The sequence below is a fragment of the Lissotriton vulgaris genome, chromosome 5 (genome assembly GCF_964263255.1).
Source record: "Lissotriton vulgaris chromosome 5, aLisVul1.2, whole genome shotgun sequence".
Taxonomy (NCBI): Eukaryota; Metazoa; Chordata; class Amphibia; order Caudata; family Salamandridae; genus Lissotriton; species Lissotriton vulgaris.
This window is the reverse complement of record NC_141693.1, coordinates 1,547,060,989-1,547,088,488: the sequence shown is the minus strand read 5'-3', so window position 1 is coordinate 1,547,088,488 and position 27,500 is coordinate 1,547,060,989. Positions and strand designations below refer to the sequence as shown.

Sequence of the window (27,500 nt, the reverse complement as noted above, 5' to 3'; positions counted from 1 at the left end):
AAGCACAGCAGGACATATGACCGCGTGGCCTAATGGATAAGGCGTCTGACTTTGGATCAGAAGATTGAGGGTTCGAGTCCCTTCGTGGTCAGTTTTTGCCAATGGTCACACAACTCAGATTTCCATTCAGAATGGAAGCAGGCTCTTCCAATACTCTTATAGCCATCATGTTCTCATTCCTAATTATTCATGAAGTGGAGTACATACTGCACAGTCATTTAGATTGCATCTTCAGCCTAAAATCTTGTCCATGTTAGTGGCATTAAGAAGTGCTTCTATGTACACACACTGAATATGTAATAGGGTTGCAGAATTTTGACTTGACAGAATGGGTTTTTAGCTTAAGGGTGTGTAGATGAAATGCAAGGTGTGTGTTCATGGAGTGCTTCAAGTGTAAAATCTGTATGATTTGTGCAGTTAAAGTGCTAATTTTGCCTACGAGAAAGAAAAGTACTACAGAAGAATTATAAAGGATTGGCACATTGGCTGCCTTTGCTGATGACACAGTTGGCTAATTTGTAATGCATTGGTCTATTAAGTTGCAGAGTGTGGTTGAACTTGGTTAGGAGACTTGGTGCCTGTTTCTGTGTCCTGCTGAAGACAAGGACGGCTTGATACCACTGTCAAAGCCCAGTTTATTGAGAAAAGCATCCAGGAAAGAAGAAGTGTTGAGTCGAAAGTGGTTCTCCTCCAATTTCTCTCCACTTGCTCGAAATGCAGAGCCTCCATTATAGCACAGAACAGAGTGTTAAAGTCGGGGATGGAAGAGGATGAAAATGGGAAGTTTACTTATGGAGAGAACTGAGAAATGTCCTGTGTGCAGACACCAGTGTTTGACGATTGAATACATTTAAATATTGCTTCTAGACTGCAGTGTTTATCTGTCCCTCAGTGGCCTAATGGATAAGGCACTGGCCTCCTAAGCCAGGAATTGTGGATTCGAGTCCCATTTGAGATGAAAACCAATATCCACTCTTACTTTTCCAGAAAAATTTATATATTTATTACATGCTTCCGCTCAGAATCTTATGAGGTATTAGGAACTTTGAAATGGTACTATTTTACTTCTGTACTCTTCAGGGTCATGTTGGTGTTCTGAAACTACAAAGTAGATTTTTAAACACCTATCTTTGTCAGATGCAACTTTGACCCGGCAGAAGATATTCCTTTGGAAAAAATTATTTGAATTGGATTGGTGTAACTGTTGTTTCTAGAGGTGGCGACAGGCTTTCAGCTACTTGAATAGGGCAAGTCAGGATTCATGAAACATATACAACCTTTGAGCGTGTGTAAATTGGCATATCCAGAAAGGAGCACTTTTTTACTACTGTCAAAACAGTTTCTCTCCACTTCTGGAAATATCCAGAACTATGTAAAGCATACAACTGAGCTTTAATCTCATGAAGAAAGAGGTTTAAATGCAAAAAAGAAAACAAAAGCTTATCGTACTGGTGACATTCTCATTTTATCGATTGCAAAAGAGTGCTTTAATTGAAAGGAGCTGAAAAAAAAAAAATGGGATGTAAACCTAAATAACTATCAATATCATATTTCCCATCCTTGCATACCACCTACATTATAAAAATAAGCACAGCCAGACTTATGACCGCGTGGCCTAATGGATAAGGCGTCTGACTTCGGATCTGAAGATTTAGGGTTCGAGTCCCTTCGTGGTCGGTTTTTGCCAATGGTCACACAACTCAGCTTTCCATTCAGAATGGAAGCAGGCTCTTCCAATACTCTTATAGCCATCATGTTCTCATTCCTAATTATTCATGAAGTGGAGTACATACTGCACAGTCATTTAGATTGCATCTTCAGCCTAAAATCTTGTCCATGTTAGTGGCATTAAGAAGTGCTTCTATGTACACCCACTGAATATGTAATAGGGTTGCAGAATTTTGACTTGACAGAATGGGTTTTTAGTTTAAGGGTGTGTAGATGAAATGCAAGGTGTGTAAGTATGTGTTCATGGAGTGCTTCAAGTGTAAAATCTGTATGATTTGTGCAGTTAAAGTGCTAATTTTGCCTACGAGAAAGAAAAGTACTACAGAAGAATTATAAAGGATTGGCACATTGGCTGCCTTTGCTGATGACACAGTTGGCTAATTTGTAAAGCATTGGTCTATTAAGTTGCAGAGTGTGGTTGAACTTGGTTAGGAGACTTGGTGCCTGTTTCTGTGTCCTGCTGAAGACAAGGACGGGTTGATACCACTGTCAAAGCCCAGTTTATTGAGAAAAGCATCCAGGAAAGAAGAAGTGTTGAGTCGAAAGTGGTTCTCCTCCAATTTCTCTCCACTTGCTCGAAATGCAGAGCCTCCTTTATAGCACAGAACAGAGTGTTAAAGTCGGGGATGGAAGAGGATGAAAATGGGAAGTTTACTTATGGAGAGAACTGAGAAATGTCCTGTGTGCAGACACCAGTGTTTGACGATTGAATACATTTAAATATTGCTTCTAGACTGCAGTGTTTATCTGTCCCTCAGTGGCCTAATGGATAAGGCACTGGCCTCCTAAGCCAGGAATTGTGGATTCGAGTCCCATTTGAGATGAAAACCAATATCCACTCTTACTTTTCCAGAAAAATTTATATATTTATTACATGCTTCCGCTCAGAATCTTATGAGGTATTAGGAACTTTGAAATGGTACTATTTTACTTCTGTACTCTTCAGGGTCATGTTGGTGTTCTGAAACTACAAAGTAGATTTTTAAACACCTATCTTTGTCAGATGCAACTTTGACCCGGCAGAAGATATTCCTTTGGAAAAAATTATTTGAATTGGATTGGTGTAACTGTTGTTTCTAGAGGTGGCGACAGGCTTTCAGCTACTTGAATAGGGCAAGTCAGGATTCATGAAACATATACAACCTTTGAGCGTGTGTAAATTGGCATATCCAGAAAGGAGCACTTTTTTACTACTGTCAAAACAGTTTCTCTCCACTTCTGGAAATATCCAGAACTATGTAAAGCATACAACTGAGCTTTAATCTCATGAAGAAAGAGGTTTAAATGCAAAAAAGAAAACAAAAGCTTATCGTACTGGTGACATTCTCATTTTATCGATTGCAAAAGAGTGCTTTAATTGAAAGGAGCTGAAAAAACACAATGGGATGTAAACCTAAATAACTATCAATATCATATTTCCCATCCTTGCATACCACCTACATTATAAAAATAAGCACAGCCAGACTTATGACCGCGTGGCCTAATGGATAAGGCGTCTGACTTCGGATCTGAAGATTTAGGGTTCGAGTCCCTTCGTGGTCGGTTTTTGCCAATGGTCACACAACTCAGCTTTCCATTCAGAATGGAAGCAGGCTCTTCCAATACTCTTATAGCCATCATGTTCTCATTCCTAATTATTCATGAAGTGGAGTACATACTGCACAGTCATTTAGATTGCATCTTCAGCCTAAAATCTTGTCCATGTTAGTGGCATTAAGAAGTGCTTCTATGTACACCCACTGAATATGTAATAGGGTTGCAGAATTTTGACTTGACAGAATGGGTTTTTAGTTTAAGGGTGTGTAGATGAAATGCAAGGTGTGTAAGTATGTGTTCATGGAGTGCTTCAAGTGTAAAATCTGTATGATTTGTGCAGTTAAAGTGCTAATTTTGCCTACGAGAAAGAAAAGTACTACAGAAGAATTATAAAGGATTGGCACATTGGCTGCCTTTGCTGATGACACAGTTGGCTAATTTGTAAAGCATTGGTCTATTAAGTTGCAGAGTGTGGTTGAACTTGGTTAGGAGACTTGGTGCCTGTTTCTGTGTCCTGCTGAAGACAAGGACGGCTTGATACCACTGTCAAAGCCCAGTTTATTGAGAAAAGCATCCAGGAAAGAAGAAGTGTTGAGTCGAAAGTGGTTCTCCTCCAATTTCTCTCCACTTGCTCGAAATGCAGAGCCTCCATTATAGCACAGAACAGAGTGTTAAAGTCGGGGATGGAAGAGGATGAAAATGGGAAGTTTACTTATGGAGAGAACTGAGAAATGTCCTGTGTGCAGACACCAGTGTTTGACGATTGAATACATTTAAATAATGCCTCTAGACTGCAGTGTTTATCTGTCCCTCAGTGGCCTAATGGATAAGGCACTGGCCTCCTAAGCAAGGAATTGTGGGTTCGAGTCCCATCTGAGATTAAAACCAATATCCACTCTTACTTTTCCGGAAAAATTTATATATTTATTACATGCTACCGCTCAGAATCTTATGAGGTATTAGGAACTTTGAAATGGTACCATTTTACTTCTGTACTCTTCAGGGTCATGTTGGTGTTCTGAAACTACAAAGTAGATTTTTAAACACCTATCTTTGTCAGATGCAACTTTGACCCGGCAGAAGATATTCCTTTGGAAAAAATTATTTCAATTGGATTGGTGTAACTGTTGTTTCTAGAGGTGGTGACAGGCTTTCAGCTACTTGAATAGGGCAAGTCAGGATTCATGAAACATATACAACCTTTGAGCGTGTGTAAAATGGCATATCCAGAAAGGAGCAGTTTGTACTACTGTCAAAACAGTTTCTCTGCACTTCTGGAAATATCCAGAACTATGTAAAGCATACAACTGAGCTTTAATCTCATGAAGAAAGAGGTTTAAATGCAAAAAAGAAAACAAAAGCTTATCGTACTGGTGACATTCTCATTATATCGATTCCAAAAGAGTGCTTTAATTGAAAGGAGCTGAAAAAACACAATGGGATGTAAACCTAAATACCTATCAATATCATATTTCCCATCCTTGCATACCACCTACATTATAAAAATAAGCACAGCAGGACATATGACCGTGTGGCCTAATGGATAAGGCGTCTGACTTTGGATCAGAAGATTGAGGGTTCGAGTCCCTTCGTGGTCGGTTTTTGCCAATGGTCACACAACTCAGCTTTCCATTCAGAATGGAAGCAGGCTCTTCCAATACTCTTATAGCCATCATGTTCTCATTCCTAATTATTCATGAAGTGGAGTACATACTGCACAGTCATTAAGATTGCATCTTCAGCCTAAAATCTTGTCCATGTTAGTGGCATTAAGAAGTGCTTCTATGTACACCCACTGAATATGTAATAGGGTTGCAGAATTTTGACTTGACAGAATGGGTTTTTAGTTAAAGGGTGTGTAGATGAAATGCAAGGTGTGTAAGTATGTGTTCATGGAGTGCTTCAAGTGTAAAATCTGTATGATGTGTGCAGTTAAAGTGCTAATTTTGCCTACGAGAAAGAAAAGTACTACAGAAGAATTATAAAGGATTGGCACATTGGCTGCCTTTGCTGATGACACAGTTGGCTAATTTGTAAAGCATTGGTCTATTAAGTTGCAGAGTGTGGTTGAACTTGGTTAGGAGACTTGGTGCCTGTTTCTGTGTCCTGCTGAAGACAAGGACGGCTTGATACCACTGTCAAAGCCCAGTTTATTGAGAAAAGCATCCAGGAAAGAAGAAGTGTTGAGTCGAAAGTGGTTCTCCTCCAATTTCTCTCCACTTGCTCGAAATGCAGAGCCTCCATTATAGCACAGAACAGAGTGTTAAAGTCGGGGATGGAAGATGATGAAAATGGGAAGTTTACTTATGGAGAGAACTGAGAAATGTCCTGTGTGCAGACACCAGTGTTTGACGATTGAATGCATTTAAATATTGCCTCTAGACTGCAGTGTTTATCTGTCCTTCAGTGGCCTAATGGATAAGGCACTGGCCTCCTAAGCCAGGAATTGTGGGTTCGAGTTCCATTTGAGATGAAAACCAATATCCACTCTTACTTTTCCAGAAAAATTTATATATTTATTACATACTTCCGCTCAGAATCTTATGAGGTATTAGGAACTTTGAAATGGTACCATTTTACTTCTGTACTCTTCAGGGTCATGTTGGTGTTCTGAAACTACAAAGTAGATTTTTAACCACCTATCTTTGTCAGATGCAACTTTGACCCGGCAGAAGATATTCCTTTGGAAAAAATTATTTGAATTAGATTGGTGTAACTGTTGTTTCTAGAGGTGGTGACAGGCTTTCAGCTACTTGAATAGGGCAAGTCAGGATTCATGAAACATATACAACCTTTGAGCGTGTGTAAATTGGCATATCCAGAAAGGAGCACTTTTTTACTACTGTCAAAACAGTTTCTCTCCACTTCTGGAAATATCCAGAACTATGTAAAGCATACAACTGAGCTTTAATCTCATGAAGAAAGAGGTTTAAATGCAAAAAAGAAAACAAAAGCTTATCGTACTGGTGACATTCCCATTATATAGATTCCAAAAGAGTGCTTTATTTGAAAGGAGCTGAAAAAACACAATGGGATGTAAACCTAAATACCTATCAATATCATATTTCCCATCCTTGCATACCACCTACATTATAAAAATAAGCACAGCAGGACATATGACCGCGTGGCCTATAGGATAAGGCGTCTGACTTTGGATCAGAAGATTGAGGGTTCGAGTCCCTTCGTGGTCGGTTTTTGCCAATGGTCACACAACTCAGCTTTCCATTCAGAATGGAAGCAGGCTCTTCCAATACTCTTATAGCCATCATGTTCTCATTCCTAATTATTCATGAAGTGGAGTACATACTGCACAGTCATTAAGATTGCATCTTCAGCCTAAAATCTTGTCCATGTAAGTGGCATTAAGAAGTGCTTCTATGTACACCCACTGAATATGTAATAGGGTTGCAGAATTTTGACTTGACAGAATGGGTTTTCAGTTAAAGGGTGTGTAGATGAAATGCAAGGTGTGTAAGTATGTGTTCATGGAGTGCTTCAAGTGTAAAATCTGTATGATTTGTGCAGTTAAAGTGCTAATTTTGCCTACGAGAAAGAAAAGTACTACAGAAGAATTATAAAGGATTGGCACATTGGCTGCCTTTGCTGATGACACAGTTGGCTAATTTGTAAAGCATTGGTCTATTAAGTTGCAGAGTGTGGTTGAACTTGGTTAGGAGACTTGGTGTCTGTTTCTGTGTCCTGCTGAAGACAAGGACGGCTTGATACCACTGTCAAAGCCCAGTTTATTGAGAAAAGCATCCAGGAAAGAAGAAGTGTTGAGTCGAAAGTGGTTCTCCTCCAATTTCTCTCCACTTGCTCGAAATGCAGAGCCTCCATTATAGCACAGAACAGAGTGTTAAAGTCGGGGATGGAAGATGATGAAAATGGGAAGTTTACTTATGGAGAGAACTGAGAAATGTCCTGTGTGCAGACGATTGAATACATTTAAATAATGCCTCTAGAATGCAAGTGTTTATCTGTCCCTCAGTGGCCTAATGGATAAGGCACTGGCCTCCTAAGCCAGGGATTGTGGGTTTGAGTCCCATCTGAGATGAAAACCAATATCCACTCTTACTTTTCCAGAAAAATTTATATATTTATTACATGCTTCCGCTCAGAAGCTTATGAGGTATTAGGAACTTTGAAATGGTACCATTTTACTTCTGTACTCTTCAGGGTCATGTTGGTGTTCTGAAACTACAAAGTAGATTTTTAAACACCTATCTTTGTCAGATGCAACTTTGACCCGGCATAAGATATTCCTTTGGAAAAAATTATTTGAATTGGATTGGTGTAACTGTTGTTTCTAGAGGTGGTGACAGGCTTTCAGCTACTTGAATAGGGCAAGTCAGGATTCATGAAACATATACAACCTTTGAGCGTGTGTAAATTGGCATATCCAGAAAGGAGCAGTTTGTACTACTGTCAAAAAAGTTTCTCTCCACTTCTGGAAATATCCAGAGCTATGCAAAGCATACAACTGAGCTTTAATCTCATGAAGAAAGAGGTTTAAATGCAAAAAAAACAACCAAAAGCTTATCATACTGGTGACATTCTCATTATATCGATTCCAAAAGAGTGCTTTAATGGAAAGGAGCTGAAAAAACACAATGGGATGTAAACCTAAATAACTATCAATATCATATTTCCCATCCTTGCATACCACCTACATTATAAAAATAAGCACAGCAGGACATATGACCGCGTGGCCTAATGGATAAGGCGTCTGACTTCGGATCAGAAGATTGAGGGTTCGAGTCCCTTTGTGGTCGGTTTTTGCCAATGGTCACACAATGCCAGCTTTCCATTCAGAATGGAAGCAGGCTCTTCCAATACTCCTATAGCCATCATGTTCTCATTCCTAATTATTCATGAAGTGGAGTACATACTGCACAGTCATTTAGATTGCATCTTCAGCCTAAAATCTTGTCCATGTTAGTGGCATTAAGAAGTGCTTCTATGTACACTCACTGAATATGTAATAGGGTTGCAGAATTTTGACTTGACAGAATGGGTTTTTAGCTTAAGGGTGTGTAGATGAAATGCAAGGTGTGTGTTCATGGAGTGCTTCAAGTGTAAAATCTGTATGATTTGTGCAGTTAAAGTGCTAATTTTGCCTACAAGAAAGAAAAGTACTACAGAAGAATTATAAAGGATTGGCACATTGGCTGCCTTTGCTGGTGACACAGTTGGCTAATTTGTAATGCATTGGTATATTAAGTTGCAGGGTGTGGTTGAACTTGGTTAGGAGACTTGGTGCCTGTTTCTGTGTCCTGCTGAAGACAAGGACGGCTTGATACCACTGTCAAAGCCCAGTTTATTGAGAAAAGCATCCAGGAAAGAAGAAGTGTTGAGTCGAAAGTGGTTCTCCTCCAATTTCTCTCCACTTGCTCGAAATGCAGAGCCTCCATTATAGCACAGAACAGAGTGTTAAAGTCGGGGATGGAAGAGGATGAAAATGGGAAGTTTACTTATGGAGAGAACTGAGAAATGTCCTGTGTGCAGACACCAGTGTTTGACGATTGAATACATTTAAATAATGCCTCTAGACTGCAGTGTTTATCTGTCCCTCAGTGGCCTAATGGATAAGGCACTGGCCTCCTAAGCAAGGAATTGTGGGTTCGATTCCCATCTGAGATGAAAACCAATATCCACTCTTACTTTTCCAGAAAAATGTATATATTTATTACATGCTTCCGCTCAGAATCTTATGAGGTATTAGGAACTTTGAAATGGTACCATTTTACTTCTGTACTCTTCAGGGTCATGTTGGTGTTCTGAAACTACAAAGTAGATTTTTAAACACCTATCTTTGTCAGATGCAACTTTGACCCGGCAGAAGATATTCCTTTGGAAAAAATTATTTGAATTGGATTGGTGTAACTGTTGTTTCTAGAGGTGGTGACAGGCTTTCAGCTACTTGAATAGGGCAAGTCAGGATTCATGAAACATATACAACCTTTGAGCGTGTGTAAATTGGCATATCCAGAAAGGAGCACTTTTTTACTACTGTCAAAACAGTTTCTCTCCACTTCTGGAAATATCCAGAACTATGTAAAGCATACAACTGAGCTTTAATCTCATGAAGAAAGAGGTTTAAATGCAAAAAAGAAAACAAAAGCTTATCGTACTGGTGACATTCTCATTTTATCGATTCCAAAAGAGTGCTTTAATTGAAAGGAGCTGAAAAAACACAATGGGATGTAAACCTAAATAACTATCAATATCATATTTCCCATCCTTGCATACCACCTACATTATAAAAATAAGCTCAGCCGGACTTATGACCGCGTGTCCTAATGGATAAGGCGTCTGACTTCGGATCAGAAGATTTAGGGTTCGAGTCCCTTCGTGGTCGGTTTTTGCCAATGGTCACACAACTCAGCTTTTCATTCAGAATGGAAGCAGGCTCTTCCAATACTCTTATAGCCATCATGTTCTCATTCCTAATTATTCATGAAGTGGAGTACATACTGCACAGTCATTTAGATTGCATCTTCAGCCTAAAATCTTGTCCATGTTAGTGGCATTAAGAAGTGCTTCTATGTACACCCACTGAATATGTAATAGGGTTGCAGAATTTTGACTTGACAGAATGGGTTTTTAGTTTAAGGGTGTGTAGATGAAATGCAAGGTGTGTAAGTATGTGTTCATGGAGTGCTTCAAGTGTAAAATCTGTATGATTTGTGCAGTTAAAGTGCTAATTTTGCCTACGAGAAAGAAAAGTACTACAGAAGAATTATAAAGGATTGGCACATTGGCTGCCTTTGCTGATGACACATTTGGCTAATTTGTAAAGCATTGGTCTATTAAGTTGCAGAGTGTGGTTGAACTTGGTTAGGAGACTTGGTGCCTGTTTCTGTGTCCTGCTGAAGACAAGGACGGCTTGATACCACTGTCAAAGCCCAGTTTATTGAGAAAAGCATCCAGGAAAGAAGAAGTGTTGAGTCGAAAGTGGTTCTCCTCCAATTTCTCTCCACTTGCTCGAAATGCAGAGCCTCCATTATAGCACAGAACAGAGTGTTAAAGTCGGGGATGGAAGAGGATGAAAATGGGAAGTTTACTTATGGAGAGAACTGAGAAATGTCCTGTGTGCAGACGATTGAATACATTTAAATAATGCCTCTAGAATGCAACTGTTTATCTGTCCCTCAGTGGCCTAATGGATAAGGCACTGGCCTCCTAAGCCAGGGATTGTGGGTTCGAGTCCCATCTGAGGTGAAAACCAATATCCGCTCTTACTTTTCCAGAAAAATTTATATATTTATAACATGCTTCCGCTCAGAAGCTTATGAGGTATTAGGAACTTTAAAATGGTACCATTTTACTTCTGTACTCTCCGGACTCATGTTGGTGTTCTGAAACTACAAAGTAGATTTTTAAACACCTATCTTTGTCAGATGCAACTTTGACCCGGCAGAAGATATTCCTTTGGAAAAAATTATTTGAATTGGATTGGTGTAACTGTTGTTTCTAGAGGTGGTGACAGGCTTTCAGCTACTTGAATAGGGCAAGTCAGGATTCATGAAACATATACAACCTTTGAGCGTGTGTAAATTGGCATATCCAGAAAGGAGCATTTTTTTATTACTGTCAAAACAGTTTCTCTCCACTTCTGGAAATATCCAGAACTATGTAAAGCATACAACTGAGCTTTAATCTCATGAAGAAAGAGGTTTAAATGCAAAAAAGAAAGCAAAAGCTTATCGTACTGGTGACATTCTCATTATATCGATTCCAAAAGAGTGCTTTAATTGAAAGGAGCTGAAAAAACACAATGGGATGTAAACGTAAATAACTATCAATATCATATTTCCCATCCTTGCATACCACCTACATTATAAAAATAAGCACAGCAGGACATATGACCGCGTGGCCTAATGGATAAGGCGTCTGACTTCGGATCAGAAGATTTAGGGTTCGAGTCCCTTCGTGGTCGGTTTTTGCCAATGGTCACACAACTCAGCTTTCCATTCAGAATGGAAGCAGGCTCTTCCAATACTCTTATAGCCATCATGTTCTCATTCCTAATTATTCATGAAGTGGAGTACATACTGCACAGTCATTTAGATTGCATATTCAGCCTAAAATCTTGTCCATGTTAGTGGCATTAAGAAGTGCTTCTATGTACACGCACTGAATATGTAATAGGTTTGCAGAATTTTGACTTGACAGAATGGGTTTTTAGCTTGAGGGTGTGTACATGAAATGCAAGGTGTGTAAGTATGTGTTCATGGAGTGCTTCAAGTGTAAAATCTGTATGATTTGTGCAGTTAAAGTGCTAATTTTGCCTGCGAGAAAGAAAAGTACTACAGAAGAATTACAAAGGATTGGCACATTGGCTGCCTTTGCTGATGACACAGTTGGCTAATTTGTAAAGCATTGGTCTATTAAGTTGCAGAGTGTAGTTGAACTTGGTTAGGAGACTTGGTGCCTGTTTCTGTGTCCTGCTGAAGACAAGGACGGCTTGATACCACTGTCAAAGCCCAGTTTATTGAGAAAAGCATTAAGGAAAGAAGAAGTGTTGAGTCGAAAGTGGTTCTCCTCCAATTTCTCTCCACTTGCTCGAAATGCAGAGCCTCCATTATAGTACAGAACAGAGTGTTAAAGTCGGGGATGGAAGAGGATGAAAATGGGAAGTTTACTTATGGAGAGAACTGAGAAATGTCCTGTGTGCAGACGATTGAATACATTTAAATAATGCCTCTAGAATGCAAGTGTTTATCTGTGCCTCAGTGGCCTAATGCATAAGGCACTGGCCTCCAAAGCCATGGATTGTGGTTTCGAGTACTATCTGAGGTGAAAACCAATATCCACTCTTACTTTTCCATAAAAATTGATATATTTATTACATTCTTCCGCTCAGAAGCTTATGAGGTATTAGGAACTTTGAAATGGTACCATTTTACTTCTGTACTCTTCAGGGTCATGTTGGTGTTCTGAAACTACAAAGTAGATTTTTAAACACCTATCTTTGTCAGATGCAACTTTGACCCTGCAGAAGATATTCCTTTGGAAAAAATGATTTGAATTGGATTGGTGTAACTGTTGTTTCTAGAGGTGGTGACAGGCTTTCAGCTACTTGAATAGGGCAAGTCAGGATTCATGAAACTTATACAACCTTTGAGCGTGTGTAAATTGGCATATCCAGAAATGAGCAGTTTGTACTACTGTCAAAACAGTTTCTCTCCACGTCTGGAAATATCCAGAGCTATGTAAAGCATACAACTGAGCTTTAATCTCATGAAGAAAGAGGTTTAAATGCAAAAAAGAAAACAAAAGTTTATCGTACTGGTGACATTCTCATTATATCGATTCCAAAAGAGTGCTTTAATTGAAAGGAGCTGAAAAAACACAATGAGATGTAAACCTAAATAACTATCAATATCATATTTCCCATCCTTGCATACCACCTACATTATAAAAATAAGCACAGCAGGACATATGACCGCGTGGCCTAATGGATAAGGCGTCTGACTTTGGATCAGAAGATTGAGGGTTCGAGTCCATTCGTGGTCGGTTTTTGCCAATGGTCACACAACTCAGCTTTCCATTCAGAATGGAAGCAGGCTCTTCCAATACTCTTATAGCCATCATGTTCTCATTCCTAATTATTCATGAAGTGGAGTACATACTGCACAGTCATTTAGATTGCATCTTCAGCCTAAAATCTTGTCCATGTTAGTGGCATTAAGAAGTGCTTCTATGTACACGCACTGAATATGTAATAGGGTTGCAGAATTTTGACTTGACAGAATGGGTTTTTAGCTTAAGGGTGTGTAGATGAAATGGAAGGTGTGTGTTCATGGAGTGCTTCAAGTGTAAAATCTGTATGATTTGTGCAGTTAAAGTGCTAATTTTGCCTATGAGAAAGAAAAGTACTACAGAAGAATTATAAAGGATTGGCACATTGGCTGCCTTTGCTGATGACACAGTTGGCTAATTTGTAAAGCATTGGTCTATTAAGTTGCAGAGTGTGGTTAAACTTGGTTAGGAGACTTGGTGCCTGTTTCTGTGTCCTGCTGAAGACAAGGACGGCTTGATACCACTGTCAAAGCCCAGTTTATTGAGAAAAGCATCCAGGAAAGAAGAAGTGTTGAGTCGAAAGTTGTTCTCCTCCAATTTCTTTCCACTTGCTCGAAATGCAGAGCCTCCATTATAGCATAGAAAAGAGTGTTAAAGTCGGGATGGAAGAGGATGAAAATGGGAAGTTTACTTATGGAGAGAACTGAGAAATGTCCTGTGTGCAGACGATTGAATACATTTAAATAATGCCTCTAGAATGCAAGTGTTTATCTGTCCCTCAGTGGCCTAATGGATAAGGCACTGGCCTCCTAAGCCAGGGATTGTGGGTTCGAGTCTCATCTGAGGTGAAACCCAATATCCACTTTTAATTTTCCAGAAAAATTTATATATTTATTACATCCTTCCGCTCAGAAGCTTATGAGGTATTAGGAACTTTGAAATGGTACCATTTTACTTCTGTACTCTACAGGGTCATGTTGGTGTTCTGAAGCTACAAAGTAGATTTTTAAACACCTATCTTTGTCAGATGCAACTTTGACCCGGCAGAAGATATTCCTTTGGAAAAAATGATTTCAATTGGATTGGTGTAACTGTTGTTTCTAGAGGTGGTGACAGGCTTTCAGCTACTTGAATAGGGCAAGTCAGGATTCATGAAACATATACAACCTTTGAGCGTGTGTAAATTGGCATATCCAGAAAGGAGCAGTTTGTACTACTGTCAAAACAGTTTCTCCCCACTTCTGGAAATATCCAGAGCTATGTAAAGCATACAACTGAGCTTTAATCTCATGAAGAAAGAGGTTTAAATGCAAAAAAGAAAACAAAAGCTTATCGTACTGGTGACATTCTCATTATATCAATTCTAAAAGAGTGCTTTAATTGAAAGGAGCTGAAAAAACACAATGGGATGTAAACCTAAATAACTAACAATATCATATTTCCCATCCTTGCATACCACCTACATTATAAAAATAAGCACAGCAGGACATATGACCGCGTGGCCTAATGGATAAGGCGTCTGACTTCGGATCAGAAGATTGAGGGTTCGAGTCCCTTCGTGGTCGGTTTTTGCCAATGGTCACACAACTCAGCTTTCCATTCAGAATGGAAGCAGGCTCTTCCAATACTCTTATAGCCATCATGTTCTCATTCCTAATTATTCATGAAGTGGAGTACATACTGCACAGTCATTTAGATTGCATCTTCAGCATAAAATCTTGTCCATGTTAGTGGCATTAAGAAGTGCTTCTATGTACACGCACTGAATATGTAATAGGGTTGCAGAATTTTGACTGAACAGAATGGGTTTTTAGCTTAAGGGTGTGTACATGAAATGCAAGGTGTGTAAGTATGTGTTCATGGAGTGCTTCAAGTGTAAAATCTGTATGATTTGTGCAGTTAAAGTGCTAATTTTGCCTACGAGAAAGAAAAGTACTACAGAAGAATTATAAAGGATTGGCACATTGGCTGCCTTTGCTGATGACACAGTTGGCTAATTTGTAAAGCATTGGTCTATTAAGTTGCAGAGTGTGGTTGAACTTGGTTAGGAGACTTGGTGCCTGTTTCTGTGTCCTGCTGAAGACAAGGACGGCTTGATACCACTGTCAAAGCCCAGTTTATTGAGAAAAGCATCCAGGAAAGAAGAAGTGTTGAGTCGAAAGTGGTTCTCCTCCAATTTCTCTCCACTTGCTCGAAATGCAGAGCCTCCATTATAGCACAGAACAGAGTGTTAAAGTCGGGGATGGAAGAGGATGAAAATGGGAAGTTTACTTATGGAGAGAACTGAGGAATGTCCTGTGTGCAGACACCAGTGTTTGACGATTGAATACATTTAAATAATGCCTCTAGACAGCAAGTGTTTATCCTCAGTGGCCTAATGGATAAGGCACTGGCCTCCTAAGCCAGGGATTGTGGGTTCGAGTCTCATCTGAGGTGAAACCCCATATCCACTTTTACTTTTCCAGAAAAATTTATATATTTATTACATCCTTCCGCTCAGAAGCTTATGAGGTATTAGGAACTTTGAAATGGTACCATTTTACTTCTGTACTCTACAGGGTCATGTTGGTGTTCTGAAACTACAAAGTAGATTTTTAAACACCCATCTTTGTCAGATGCAACTTTGACCCGGCAGAAGATATTCCTTTGGAAAAAATGATTTCAATTGGATTGGTGTAACTGTTGTTTCTAGAGGTGGTGACAGGCTTTCAGCTACTTGAATAGGGCAAGTCAGGATTCATGAAACATATACAACCTTTGAGCGTGTGTAAATTGGCATATCCAGAAAGGAGCAGTTTGTACTACTGTCAAAACAGTTTCTCCCCACTTCTGGAAATATCCAGAGCTATGTAAAGCATACAACTGAGCTTTAATCTCATGAAGAAAGAGGTTTAAATGCAAAAAAGAAAACAAAAGCTTATCGTACTGGTGACATTCTCATTATATCGATTCTAAAAGAGTGCTTTAATTGAAAGGAGCTGAAAAAACACAATGGGATGTAAACCTAAATAACTATCAATATCATATTTCCCATCCTTGCATACCACCTACATTATAAAAATAAGCACAGCAGGAAATATGACCGCGTGGCCTAATGGATAAGGCGTCTGACTTCGGATCAGAAGATTGAGGGTTCGAGTCCCTTCGTGGTCAGTTTTTGCCAATGGTCACACAACTCAGCTTTCCATTCAGAATGGAAGCAGGCTCTTCCAATACTCTTATAGCCATCATGTTCTCATTCCTAATTATTCATGAAGTGGAGTACATACTGCACAGTCATTTAGATTGCATCTTCAGCCTAAAATCTTGTCCATGTTAGTGGCATTAAGAAGTGCTTCTATGTACACGCACTGAATATGTAATAGGGTTGCAGAATTTTGACTTGACAGAATGGGTTTTTAGCTTAAGGGTGTGTAGATGAAATGCAAGGTGTGTGTTCATGGAATGCTTCAAGTGTAAAATCTGTATGATTTGTGCAGTTAAAGTGCTAATTTTGCCTACAAGAAAGAAAAGTACTACAGAAGAATTATAAAGGATTGGCACATTGGCTGCCTTTGCTGGTGACACAGTTGGCTAATTTGTAATGCATTGGTATATTAAGTTGCAGAGTGTGGTTGAACTTGGTTAGGAGACTTGGTGCCTGTTTCTGTGTCCTGCTGAAGACAAGGACGGCTTTATACCACTGTCAAAGCCCAGTTTATTGAGAAAAGCATCCAGGAAAGAAGAAGTGTTGAGTCGAAAGTGGTTCTCCTCCAATTTCTCTCCACTTGCTCGAAATGCAGAGCCTCCATTATAGCACAGAACAGAGTGTTAAAGTCGGGGATGGAAGAGGATGAAAATGGGAAGTTTACTTATGGAGAGAACTGAGAAATGTCCTGTGTGCAGACGATTGAATACATTTAAATAATGCCTCTAGACTGCATGGGTTTATCTGTGCCTCAGTGGCCTAATGGATAAGGCACTGGCCTCCTAAGCCAGGGATTGTGGGTTCGAGTCTCATCTGAGGTGAAACCCAATATCCACTTTTACTTTTCCAGAAAAATTTATATATTTATTACATCCTTCCGCTCAGAAGCTTATGAGGTATTAGGAACTTTGAAATGGTACCATTTTACTTCTGTACTCTACAGGGTCATGTTGGTTTTCTGAAACTACAAAGTAGATTTTTAAACACCTATCTTTGTCAGATGCAACTTTGACCCGGCAGAAGATATTCCTTTGGAAAAAATGATTTCAATTGGATTGGTGTAACTGTTGTTTCTAGAGGTGGTGACAGGCTTTCAGCTGCTTGAATAGGGCAAGTCAGGATTCATGAAACATATACAACCTTTGAGCGTGTGTAAATTGGCATATCCAGAAAGGAGCAGTTTGTACTACTGTCAAAACAGTTTCTCCCCACTTCTGGAAATATCCAGAGCTATGTAAAGCATACAACTGAGCTTTAATCTCATGAAGAAAGAGGTTTAAATGCAAAAAAGAAAACAAAAGCTTATCGTACTGGTGACATTCTCATTATATCAATTCTAAAAGAGTGCTTTAATTGAAAGGAGCTGAAAAAACACAATGGGATGTAAACCTAAATAACTATCAATATCATATTTCCCATCCTTGCAAACCACCTATATTATAAAAATAAGCACAGCAGGACATATGACCGCGTGGCCTAATGGATAAGGCGTCTGACTTCGGATCAGAAGATTGAGGGTTCGAGTCCCTTCGTGGTCGGTTTTTGCCAATGGTCACACAACTCAGCTTTCCATTCAGAATGGAAGCAGGCTCTTCCAATACTCTTATAGCCATCATGTTCTCATTCCTAATTATTCATGAAGTGGAGTACATACTGCACAGTCATTTAGATTGCATCTTCAGCATAAAATCTTGTCCATGTTAGTGGCATTAAGAAGTGCTTCTATGTACACGCACTGAATATGTAATAGGGTTGCAGAATTTTGACTGAACAGAATGGGTTTTTAGCTTAAGGGTGTGTACATGAAATGCAAGGTGTGTAAGTATGTGTTCATGGAGTGCTTCAAGTGTAAAATCTGTATGATTTGTGCAGTTAAAGTGCTAATTTTGCCTACGAGAAAGAAAAGTACTACAGAAGAATTATAAAGGATTGGCACATTGGCTGCCTTTGCTGATGACACAGTTGGCTAATTTGTAAAGCATTGGTCTATTAAGTTGCAGAGTGTGGTTGAACTTGGTTAGGAGACTTGGTGCCTGTTTCTGTGTCCTGCTGAAGACAAGGACGGCTTGATACCACTGTCAAAGCCCAGTTTATTGAGAAAAGCATCCAGGAAAGAAGAAGTGTTGAGTCGAAAGTTGTTCTCCTCCAATTTCTTTCCACTTGCTCGAAATGCAGAGCCTCCATTACAGCACAGAACAGAGTGTTAAAGTCGGGGATGGAAGAGGATGAAAATGGGAAGTTTACTTATGGAGAGAACTGAGGAATGTCCTGTGTGCAGACACCAGTGTTTGACGATTGAATACATTTAAATAATGCCTCTAGACAGCAAATGCTTATCCTCAGTGGCCTAATGGATAAGGCACTGGCCTCCTAAGCCAGGGATTGTGGGTTTGAGTCTCATCTGAGGTGAAACCCAATATCCACTTTTACTTTTCCAGAAAAATGTATATATTTATTACATCCTTCCGCTCAGAAGCTTATGAGGTATTAGGAACTTTGAAATGGTACCATTTTACTTCTGTACTCTACAGGGTCATGTTGGTGTTCTGAAACTACAAAGTAGATTTTTAAACACCTATCTTTGTCAGATGCAACTTTGACCCGGCAGAAGATATTCCTTTGGAAAAAATGATTTCAATTGGATTGGTGTAACTGTTGTTTCTAGAGGTGGTGACAGGCTTTCAGCTACTTGAATAGGGCAAGTCAGGATTCATGAAACATATACAACCTTTGAGCGTGTGTAAATTGGCATATCCAGAAAGGAGCAGTTTGTACTACTGTCAAAACAGTTTCTCCCCACTTCTGGAAATATCCAGAGCTATGTAAAGCATACAACTGAGCTTTAATCTCATGAAGAAAGAGGTTTAAATGCAAAAAAGAAAACAAAAGCTTATCGTACTGGTGACATTCTCATTATATCGATTCTAAAAGAGTGCTTTAATTGAAAGGAGCTGAAAAAACACAATGGGATGTAAACCTAAATAACTATCAATATCATATTTCCCATCCTTGCATACCACCTAAATTATAAAAATAAGCACAGCAGGACATATGACCGCGTGGCCTAATGGATAAGGCGTCTGACTTTGGATCAGAAGATTGAGGGTTCGAGTCCCTTCGTGGTCGGTTTTTGCCAATGGTCACACAACTCAGCTTTCCATTCAGAATGGAAGCAGGCTCTTCCAATACTCTTATAGCCATCATGTTCTCATTCCTAATTATTCATGAAGTGGAGTACATACTGCACAGTCATTTAGATTGCATCTTCAGCCTAAAATCTTGTCCATGTTAGTGGCATTAAGAAGTGCTTCTATGTACACGCACTGAATATGTAATAGGGTTGCAGAATTTTGACTTGACAGAATGGGTTTTTAGCTTAAGGGTGTGTAGATGAAATGCAAGGTGTGTGTTCATGGAGTGCTTCAAGTGTAAAATCTGTATGATTTGTGCAGTTAAAGTGCTAATTTTGCCTACAAGAAAGAAAAGTACTACAGAAGAATTATAAAGGATTGGCACATTGGCTGCCTTTGCTGGTGACACAGTTGGCTAATTTGTAATGCATTGGTATATTAAGTTGCAGAGTGTGGTTGAACTTGGTTAGGAGACTTGGTGCCTGTTTCTGTGTCCTGCTGAAGACAAGGACGGCTTGATACCACTGTCAAAGCCCAGTTTATTGAGAAAAGCATCCAGGAAAGAAGAAGTGTTGAGTCGAAAGTGGTTCTCCTCCAATTTCTCTCCACTTGCTCGAAATGCAGAGCCTCGATTATAGCACAGAACAGAGTGTTAAAGTCGGGGATGGAAGAGGATGAAAATGGGAAGTTTACTTATGGAGAGAACTGAGAAATGTCCTGTGTGCAGACACCAGTGTTTGACGATTGAATACATTTAAATAATGCCTCTAGACTGCAGTGCTTATCTGTCCCTCAGTGGCCTAATGGATAAGGCACTGGCCTCCTAAGCAAGGAATTGTGGTTTCGATTCCCATCTGAGATGAAAACCGATATCCACTCTTACTTTTCCAGAAAAATTTATATATTTATTACATGCTACCGCTCAGAATCTTATGAGGTATTAGGAACTTTGAAATGGTACCATTTTACTTCTGTACTCTTCAGGGTCATGTTGGTGTTCTGAAACTACAAAGTAGATTTTTAAACACCTATCTTTGTCAGATGCAACTTTGACCCGGCAGAAGATATTCCTTTGGAAAAAATTATTTGAATTGGATTGGTGTAACTGTTGTTTCTAGAGGTGGTGACAGGCTTTCAGCTACTTGAATAGGGCAAGTCAGGATTCATGAAACATATACAACCTTTGAGCGTGTGTAAATTGGCATATCCAGAAAGGAGCAGTTTGTACTACTGTCAAAACAGTTTCTCTCCACTTCTGGAAATATCCAGAGCTATGTAAAGCATACAACTGAGCTTTAATCTCATGAAGAAAGAGGTTTAAATGCAAAAAAGAAAACAAAAGCTTATCATACTGGTGACATTCTCATTATATCAATTCCAAAAGAGTGCTTTAATTGAAAGGAGCTGAAAAAACACAATGGGATGTAAACCTAAATAACTATCAATATCATATTTCCCATCCTTGCATACCACCTACATTATAAAAATAAGCACAGTAGGACATATGACCGCGTGGCCTAATGGATAAGGCGTCTGACTTCGGATCAGAAGATTGAGGGTTCGAGTCCCTTCGTGGTCAGTTTTTGCCAATGGTCACACAACTCAGATTTCCATTCAGAATGGAAGCAGGCTCTTCCAATACTCTTATAGCCATCATGTTCTCATTCCTAATTATTCATGAAGTGGAGTACATACTGCACAGTCATTTAGATTGCATCTTCAGCCTAAAATCTTGTCCATTTTAGTGGCATTAAGAAGTGCTTCTATGTACACGCACTGAATATGTAATAGGGTTGCAGAATTTTGACTTGACAGAATGGGTTTTTAGCTTAAGGGTGTGTAGATGAAATGCAAGGTGTGTGTTCATGGAGTGCTTCAAGTGTAAAATCTGTATGATTTGTGCAGTTAAAGTGCTAGTTTTGCCTACGAGAAAGAAAAGTACTACAGAAGAATTATAAAGGATTGGCACATTGGCTGCCTTTGCTGATGACACAGTTGGCTAATTTGTAATGCATTGGTCTATTAAGTTGCAGAGTGTGGTTGAACTTGGTTAGGAGACTTGGTGCCTGTTTCTGTGTCCTGCTGAAGACAAGGACGGCTTGATACCACTGTCAAAGCCCAGTTTATTGAGAAAAGCATCCAGGAAAGAAGAAGTGTTGAGTCGAAAGTGGTTCTCCTCCAATTTCTCTCCACTTGCTCGAAATGCAGAGCCTCCATTATAGCACAGAACAGAGTGTTAAAGTCGGGGATGGAAGAGGATGAAAATGGGAAGTTTACTTATGGAGAGAACTGAGAAATGTCCTGTGTGCAGACACCAGTGTTTGACGATTGAATACATTTAAATATTGCCTCTAGACTGCAGTGTTTATCTGTCCCTCAGTGGCCTAATGGATAAGGCACTGGCCTCTTAAGCCAGGAATTGTGGGTTTGAGTCCCATTTGAGATGAAAACCAATATCCACTCTTACTTTTCCAGAAAAATTTATATATTTATTACATGCTTCCGCTCAGAATCCTATGAGGTATTAGGAACTTTGAAATGGTGCCATTTTACTTCTGTACTCTTCAGGGTCATGTTGGTGTTCTGAAACTACAAAGTAGATTTTTAAACACCTATCTTTGTCAGATGCAACTTTGACCCGGCAGAAGATATTCCTTTGGAAAAAATTATTTGAATTGGATTGGTGTAACTGTTGTTTCTAGAGGTGGTGACAGGCTTTCAGCTACTTGAATAGGGCAAGTCAGGATTCATGAAACATATACAACCTTTGAGCGTGTGTAAATTGGCATATCCAGAAAGGAGCATTTTTTTACTACTGTCAAAACAGTTTCTCTCCACTTCTGGAAATATCCAGAACTATGTAAAGCATACAACTGAGCTTTAATCTCATGAAGAAAGAGGTTTAAATGCAAAAAAGAAAGCAAAAGCTTATCGTACTGGTGACATTCTCATTATATCGATTCCAAAAGAGTGCTTTAATTGAAAGGAGCTGAAAAAACACAATGGGATGTAAACCTAAACAACTATCAATATCATATTTCCCATCCTTGCATACCACCTACATTATAAAAATAAGCACAGCAGGACATATGACCGCGTGGCCTAATGGATAAGGCGTCTGACTTCGGATCAGAAGATTTAGGGTTCGAGTCCCTTCGTGGTCGGTTTTTGCCAATGGTCACACAACTCAGCTTTCCATTCAGAATGGAAGCAGGCTCTTCCAATACTCTTATAGCCATCATGTTCTCATTCCTAATTATTCATGAAGTGGAGTACATACTGCACAGTCATTTAGATTGCATCTTCAGCCTAAAATCTTGTCCATGTTAGTGGCATTAAGAAGTGCTTCTATGTACACCCACTGAATATGTAATAGGGTTGCAGAATTTTGACTTGACAGAATGGGTTTTTAGTTTAAGGGTGTGTAGATGAAATGCAAGGTGTGTAAGTATGTGTTCATGGAGTGCTTCAAGTGTAAAATCTGTATGATTTGTGCAGTTAAAGTGCTAATTTTGCCTACGAGAAAGAAAAGTACTACAGAAGAATTATAAAGGATTGGCACATTGGCTGCCTTTGCTGATGACACAGTTGGCTAATTTGTAAAGCATTGGTCTATTAAGTTGCAGAGTGTGGTTGAACTTGGTTAGGAGACTTGGTGCCTGTTTCTGTGTCCTGCTGAAGACAAGGACGGCTTGATACCACTGTCAAAGCCCAGTTTATTGAGAAAAGCATCCAGGAAAGAAGAAGTGTTGAGTCGAAAGTGGTTCTCCTCCAATGTCTCTCCACTTGCTCGAAATGCAGAGCCTCCATTATAGCACAGAACAGAGTGTTAAAGTCGGGGATGGAAGAGGATGAAAATGGGAAGTTTACTTATGGAGAGAACTGAGAAATGTCCTGTGTGCAGACGATTGAATACATTTAAATAATACCTCTAGAATGCAAGTGTTTATCTGTCCCTCAGTGGCCTAATGGATAATGCACTGGCCTCCTAAGCCAGGGATTGTGGGTTCGAGTCCCAACTGAAATGAAAACCAATATCCACTCTTACTTTTCCAGAAAAATTTATATATTTATTACATGCTTCCGCTCAGAAGCTTATGAGGTATTAGGAACTTTGAAATGGTACCATTTTACTTCTGTACTCTTCAGGGTCATGTTGGTGTTCTGAATCTACAAAGTAGATTTTTAAACACCTATCTTTGTCAGATGCAACTTTGACCCGGCAGAAGATATTCCTTTGGAAAAAATTATTTGAATTGGATTGGTGTAACTGTTGTTTCTAGAGGTGGTGACAGCCTTTCAGCTACTTGAATAGGGCTAGTCAGGATTCATGAAACATATACAACCTTTGAGCGTGTGTAAATTGGCATATCCAGAAAGGAGCAGTTTGTACTACTGTCAAAACAGTTTCTCTCCACTTCTGGAAATATCCAGAGCTATGCAAAGCATACAACTGAGCTTTAATCTCATGAAGAAAGAGGTTTAAATGCAAAAAAAAAAAAAAAAAAGCTTATCATACTGGTGACATTCTCATTATATCGATTCCAAAAGACTGCTTTAATTGAAAGGAGCTGAAAAAACACAATGGGATGTAAACCTAAATAACTATCAATATCATATTTCCCATCCTTGCATACCACCTACATTATAAAAATAAGCACAGCAGGACATATGACCGCGTGGCCTAATGGATAAGGCGTCTGACTTCGGATCAGAAGATTGAGGGTTCGAGTCCCTTCGTGGTCGTTTTTTGCCAATGGTCACACAATGCCAGCTTTCCATTCAGAATGGAAGCAGGCTCTTCCAATACTCTTATAGCCATCATGTTCTCATTCCTAATTATTCATGAAGTGGAGTACATACTGCACAGTCATTTAGATTGCATCTTCAGCCTAAAATCTTGTCCATGTTAGTGGCATTAAGAAGTGCTTCTATGTCCACGCACTGAATATGTAATAGGGTTGCAGAATTTTGACTTGACAGAATGGGTTTTTAGCTTAAGGGTGTGTAGATGAAATGCAAGGTGTGTGTTCATGGAGTGCTTCAAGTGTAAAATCTGTATGATTTGTGCAGTTAAAGTGCTAATTTTGCCTACAAGAAAGAAAAGTACTACAGAAGAATTATAAAGGATTGGCACATTGGCTGACTTTGCTGGTGACACAGTTGGCTAATTTGTAATGCATTGGTATATTAAGTTGCAGAGTGTTGTTGAACTTGGTTAGGAGACTTGGTGCCTGTTTCTGTGTCCTGCTGAAGACAAGGACGGCTTGATACCATTGTCAAAGCCCAGTTTATTGAGAAAAGCATCCAGGAAAGAAGAAGTGTTGAGTCGAAAGTGGTTCTCCTCCAATTTCTCTCCACTTGCTCGAAATGCAGAGCCTCCATTATAGCACAGAACAGAGTGTTAAAGTCGGGGATGGAAGAGGATGAAAATGGGAAGTTTACTTATGGAGAGAACTGAGAAATGTCCTGTGTGCAGACACCAGTGTTTGACGATTGAATACATTTAAATAATGCCTCTAGACTGCAGTGTTTATCTGTCCCTCAGTGGCCTAATGGATAAGGCACTGGCCTCCTAAGCAAGGAATTGTGGGTTCGAGTCCCATCTGAGATTAAAACCAATATCCACTCTTACTTTTCCAGAAAAATTTATATATTTATTACATGCTACCGCTCAGAATCTTATGAGGTATTAGGAACTTTGAAATGGTACCATTTTACTTCTGTACTCTTCAGGGTCATGTTGGTGTTCTGAAACTACAAAGTAGATTTTTAAACACCTATCTTTGTCAGATGCAACTTTGACCCGGCAGAAGATATTCCTTTGGAAAAAATTATTTCAATTGGATTGGTGTAACTGTTGTTTCTAGAGGTGGTGACAGGCTTTCAGCTACTTGAATAGGGCAAGTCAGGATTCATGAAACATATACAACCTTTGAGCGTGTGTAAAATGGCATATCCAGAAAGGAGCAGTTTGTACTACTGTCAAAACAGTTTCTCTGCACTTCTGGAAATATCCAGAACTATGTAAAGCATACAACTGAGCTTTAATCTCATGAAGAAAGAGGTTTAAATGCAAAAAAGAAAACAAAAGCTTATCGTACTGGTGACATTCTCATTATATCGATTCCAAAAGAGTGCTTTAATTGAAAGGAGCTGAAAAAACACAATGGGATGTAAACCTAAATACCTATCAATATCATATTTCCCATCCTTGCATACCACCTACATTATAAAAATAAGCACAGCAGGACATATGACCGTGTGGCCTAATGGATAAGGCGTCTGACTTTGGATCAGAAGATTGAGGGTTCGAGTCCCTTCGTGGTCGGTTTTTGCCAATGGTCACACAACTCAGCTTTCCATTCAGAATGGAAGCAGGCTCTTCCAATACTCTTATAGCCATCATGTTCTCATTCCTAATTATTCATGAAGTGGAGTACATACTGCACAGTCATTAAGATTGCATCTTCAGCCTAAAATCTTGTCCATGTTAGTGGCATTAAGAAGTGCTTCTATGTACACCCACTGAATATGTAATAGGGTTGCAGAATTTTGACTTGACAGAATGGGTTTTTAGTTAAAGGGTGTGTAGATGAAATGCAAGGTGTGTAAGTATGTGTTCATGGAGTGCTTCAAGTGTAAAATCTGTATGATGTGTGCAGTTAAAGTGCTAATTTTGCCTACGAGAAAGAAAAGTACTACAGAAGAATTATAAAGGATTGGCACATTGGCTGCCTTTGCTGATGACACAGTTGGCTAATTTGTAAAGCATTGGTCTATTAAGTTGCAGAGTGTGGTTGAACTTGGTTAGGAGACTTGGTGCCTGTTTCTGTGTCCTGCTGAAGACAAGGACGGCTTGATACCACTGTCAAAGCCCAGTTTATTGAGAAAAGCATCCAGGAAAGAAGAAGTGTTGAGTCGAAAGTGGTTCTCCTCCAATTTCTCTCCACTTGCTCGAAATGCAGAGCCTCCATTATAGCACAGAACAGAGTGTTAAAGTCGGGGATGGAAGATGATGAAAATGGGAAGTTTACTTATGGAGAGAACTGAGAAATGTCCTGTGTGCAGACACCAGTGTTTGACGATTGAATGCATTTAAATATTGCCTCTAGACTGCAGTGTTTATCTGTCCTTCAGTGGCCTAATGGATAAGGCACTGGCCTCCTAAGCCAGGAATTGTGGGTTCGAGTCCCATTTGAGATGAAAACCAATATCCACTCTTACTTTTCCAGAAAAATTTATATATTTATTACATACTTCCGCTCAGAATCTTATGAGGTATTAGGAACTTTGAAATGGTACCATTTTACTTCTGTACTCTTCAGGGTCATGTTGGTGTTCTGAAACTACAAAGTAGATTTTTAACCACCTATCTTTGTCAGATGCAACTTTGACCCGGCAGAAGATATTCCTTTGGAAAAAATTATTTGAATTAGATTGGTGTAACTGTTGTTTCTAGAGGTGGTGACAGGCTTTCAGCTACTTGAATAGGGCAAGTCAGGATTCATGAAACATATACAACCTTTGAGCGTGTGTAAATTGGCATATCCAGAAAGGAGCACTTTTTTACTACTGTCAAAACAGTTTCTCTCCACTTCTGGAAATATCCAGAACTATGTAAAGCATACAACTGAGCTTTAATCTCATGAAGAAAGAGGTTTAAATGCAAAAAAGAAAACAAAAGCTTATCGTACTGGTGACATTCTCATTTTATCGATTCCAAAAGAGTGCTTTAATTGAAAGGAGCTGAAAAAACACAATGGGATGTAAACCTAAATAACTATCAATATCATATTTCCCATCCTTGCATACCACCTACATTATAAAAATAAGCTCAGCCGGACTTATGACCGCGTGGTCTAATGGATAAGGCGTCTGACTTCGGATCAGAAGATTTAGGGTTCGAGTCCCTTCGTGGTCGGTTTTTGCCAATGGTCACACAACTCAGCTTTTCATTCAGAATGGAAGCAGGCTCTTCCAATACTCTTATAGCCATCATGTTCTCATTCCTAATTATTCATGAAGTGGAGTACATACTGCACAGTCATTTAGATTGCATCTTCAGCCTAAAATCTTGTCCATGTTAGTGGCATTAAGAAGTGCTTCTATGTACACCCACTGAATATGTAATAGGGTTGCAGAATTTTGACTTGACAGAATGGGTTTTTAGTTTAAGGGTGTGTAGATGAAATGCAAGGTGTGTAAGTATGTGTTCATGGAGTGCTTCAAGTGTAAAATCTGTATGATTTGTGCAGTTAAAGTGCTAATTTTGCCTATGAGAAAGAAAAGTACTACAGAAGAATTTTAAAGGATTGGCACATTGGCTGCCTTTGCTGATGACACAGTTGGCTAATTTGTAAAGCATTGGTCTATTAAGTTGCAGAGTGTGG

At 39.3% G+C, this 27,500-nt stretch overlaps 14 non-coding genes across 14 annotated transcripts; all 14 read left to right on the top strand.

The window, feature by feature from the left end:
- The first annotated feature begins 18 nt into the window (after window positions 1–18).
- Window positions 19–91, top strand: TRNAQ-UUG (transfer RNA glutamine (anticodon UUG)). Its single transcript has one exon. It is a non-coding gene; the product is annotated as a tRNA-Gln (tRNA).
- A 4,698-nt stretch (window positions 92–4,789) lies between these two features.
- Window positions 4,790–4,862, top strand: TRNAQ-UUG (transfer RNA glutamine (anticodon UUG)). Its single transcript has one exon. It is a non-coding gene; the product is annotated as a tRNA-Gln (tRNA).
- A 3,101-nt stretch (window positions 4,863–7,963) lies between these two features.
- Window positions 7,964–8,036, top strand: TRNAR-UCG (transfer RNA arginine (anticodon UCG)). The gene has a single exon. It is a non-coding gene; the product is annotated as a tRNA-Arg (tRNA).
- Window positions 8,037–10,412: 2,376 nt separating this feature from the next.
- On the top strand, window positions 10,413–10,486 carry TRNAR-CCU (transfer RNA arginine (anticodon CCU)). The gene has a single exon. It is a non-coding gene; the product is annotated as a tRNA-Arg (tRNA).
- A 644-nt stretch (window positions 10,487–11,130) lies between these two features.
- Window positions 11,131–11,203, top strand: TRNAR-UCG (transfer RNA arginine (anticodon UCG)). Its single transcript has one exon. It is a non-coding gene; the product is annotated as a tRNA-Arg (tRNA).
- Window positions 11,204–14,281: 3,078 nt separating this feature from the next.
- On the top strand, window positions 14,282–14,354 carry TRNAR-UCG (transfer RNA arginine (anticodon UCG)). The gene has a single exon. It is a non-coding gene; the product is annotated as a tRNA-Arg (tRNA).
- Window positions 14,355–15,869: 1,515 nt separating this feature from the next.
- Window positions 15,870–15,942, top strand: TRNAR-UCG (transfer RNA arginine (anticodon UCG)). Its single transcript has one exon. It is a non-coding gene; the product is annotated as a tRNA-Arg (tRNA).
- A 782-nt stretch (window positions 15,943–16,724) lies between these two features.
- TRNAR-CCU (transfer RNA arginine (anticodon CCU)) lies at window positions 16,725–16,797 on the top strand. Its single transcript has one exon. It is a non-coding gene; the product is annotated as a tRNA-Arg (tRNA).
- Window positions 16,798–17,441: 644 nt separating this feature from the next.
- TRNAR-UCG (transfer RNA arginine (anticodon UCG)) lies at window positions 17,442–17,514 on the top strand. The gene has a single exon. It is a non-coding gene; the product is annotated as a tRNA-Arg (tRNA).
- A 1,515-nt stretch (window positions 17,515–19,029) lies between these two features.
- Window positions 19,030–19,102, top strand: TRNAQ-UUG (transfer RNA glutamine (anticodon UUG)). Its single transcript has one exon. It is a non-coding gene; the product is annotated as a tRNA-Gln (tRNA).
- A 1,511-nt stretch (window positions 19,103–20,613) lies between these two features.
- On the top strand, window positions 20,614–20,686 carry TRNAR-UCG (transfer RNA arginine (anticodon UCG)). The gene has a single exon. It is a non-coding gene; the product is annotated as a tRNA-Arg (tRNA).
- Window positions 20,687–22,198: 1,512 nt separating this feature from the next.
- TRNAR-UCG (transfer RNA arginine (anticodon UCG)) lies at window positions 22,199–22,271 on the top strand. Its single transcript has one exon. It is a non-coding gene; the product is annotated as a tRNA-Arg (tRNA).
- A 1,509-nt stretch (window positions 22,272–23,780) lies between these two features.
- TRNAR-UCG (transfer RNA arginine (anticodon UCG)) lies at window positions 23,781–23,853 on the top strand. Its single transcript has one exon. It is a non-coding gene; the product is annotated as a tRNA-Arg (tRNA).
- A 1,512-nt stretch (window positions 23,854–25,365) lies between these two features.
- On the top strand, window positions 25,366–25,438 carry TRNAQ-UUG (transfer RNA glutamine (anticodon UUG)). Its single transcript has one exon. It is a non-coding gene; the product is annotated as a tRNA-Gln (tRNA).
- Window positions 25,439–27,500: the final 2,062 nt, after the last annotated feature.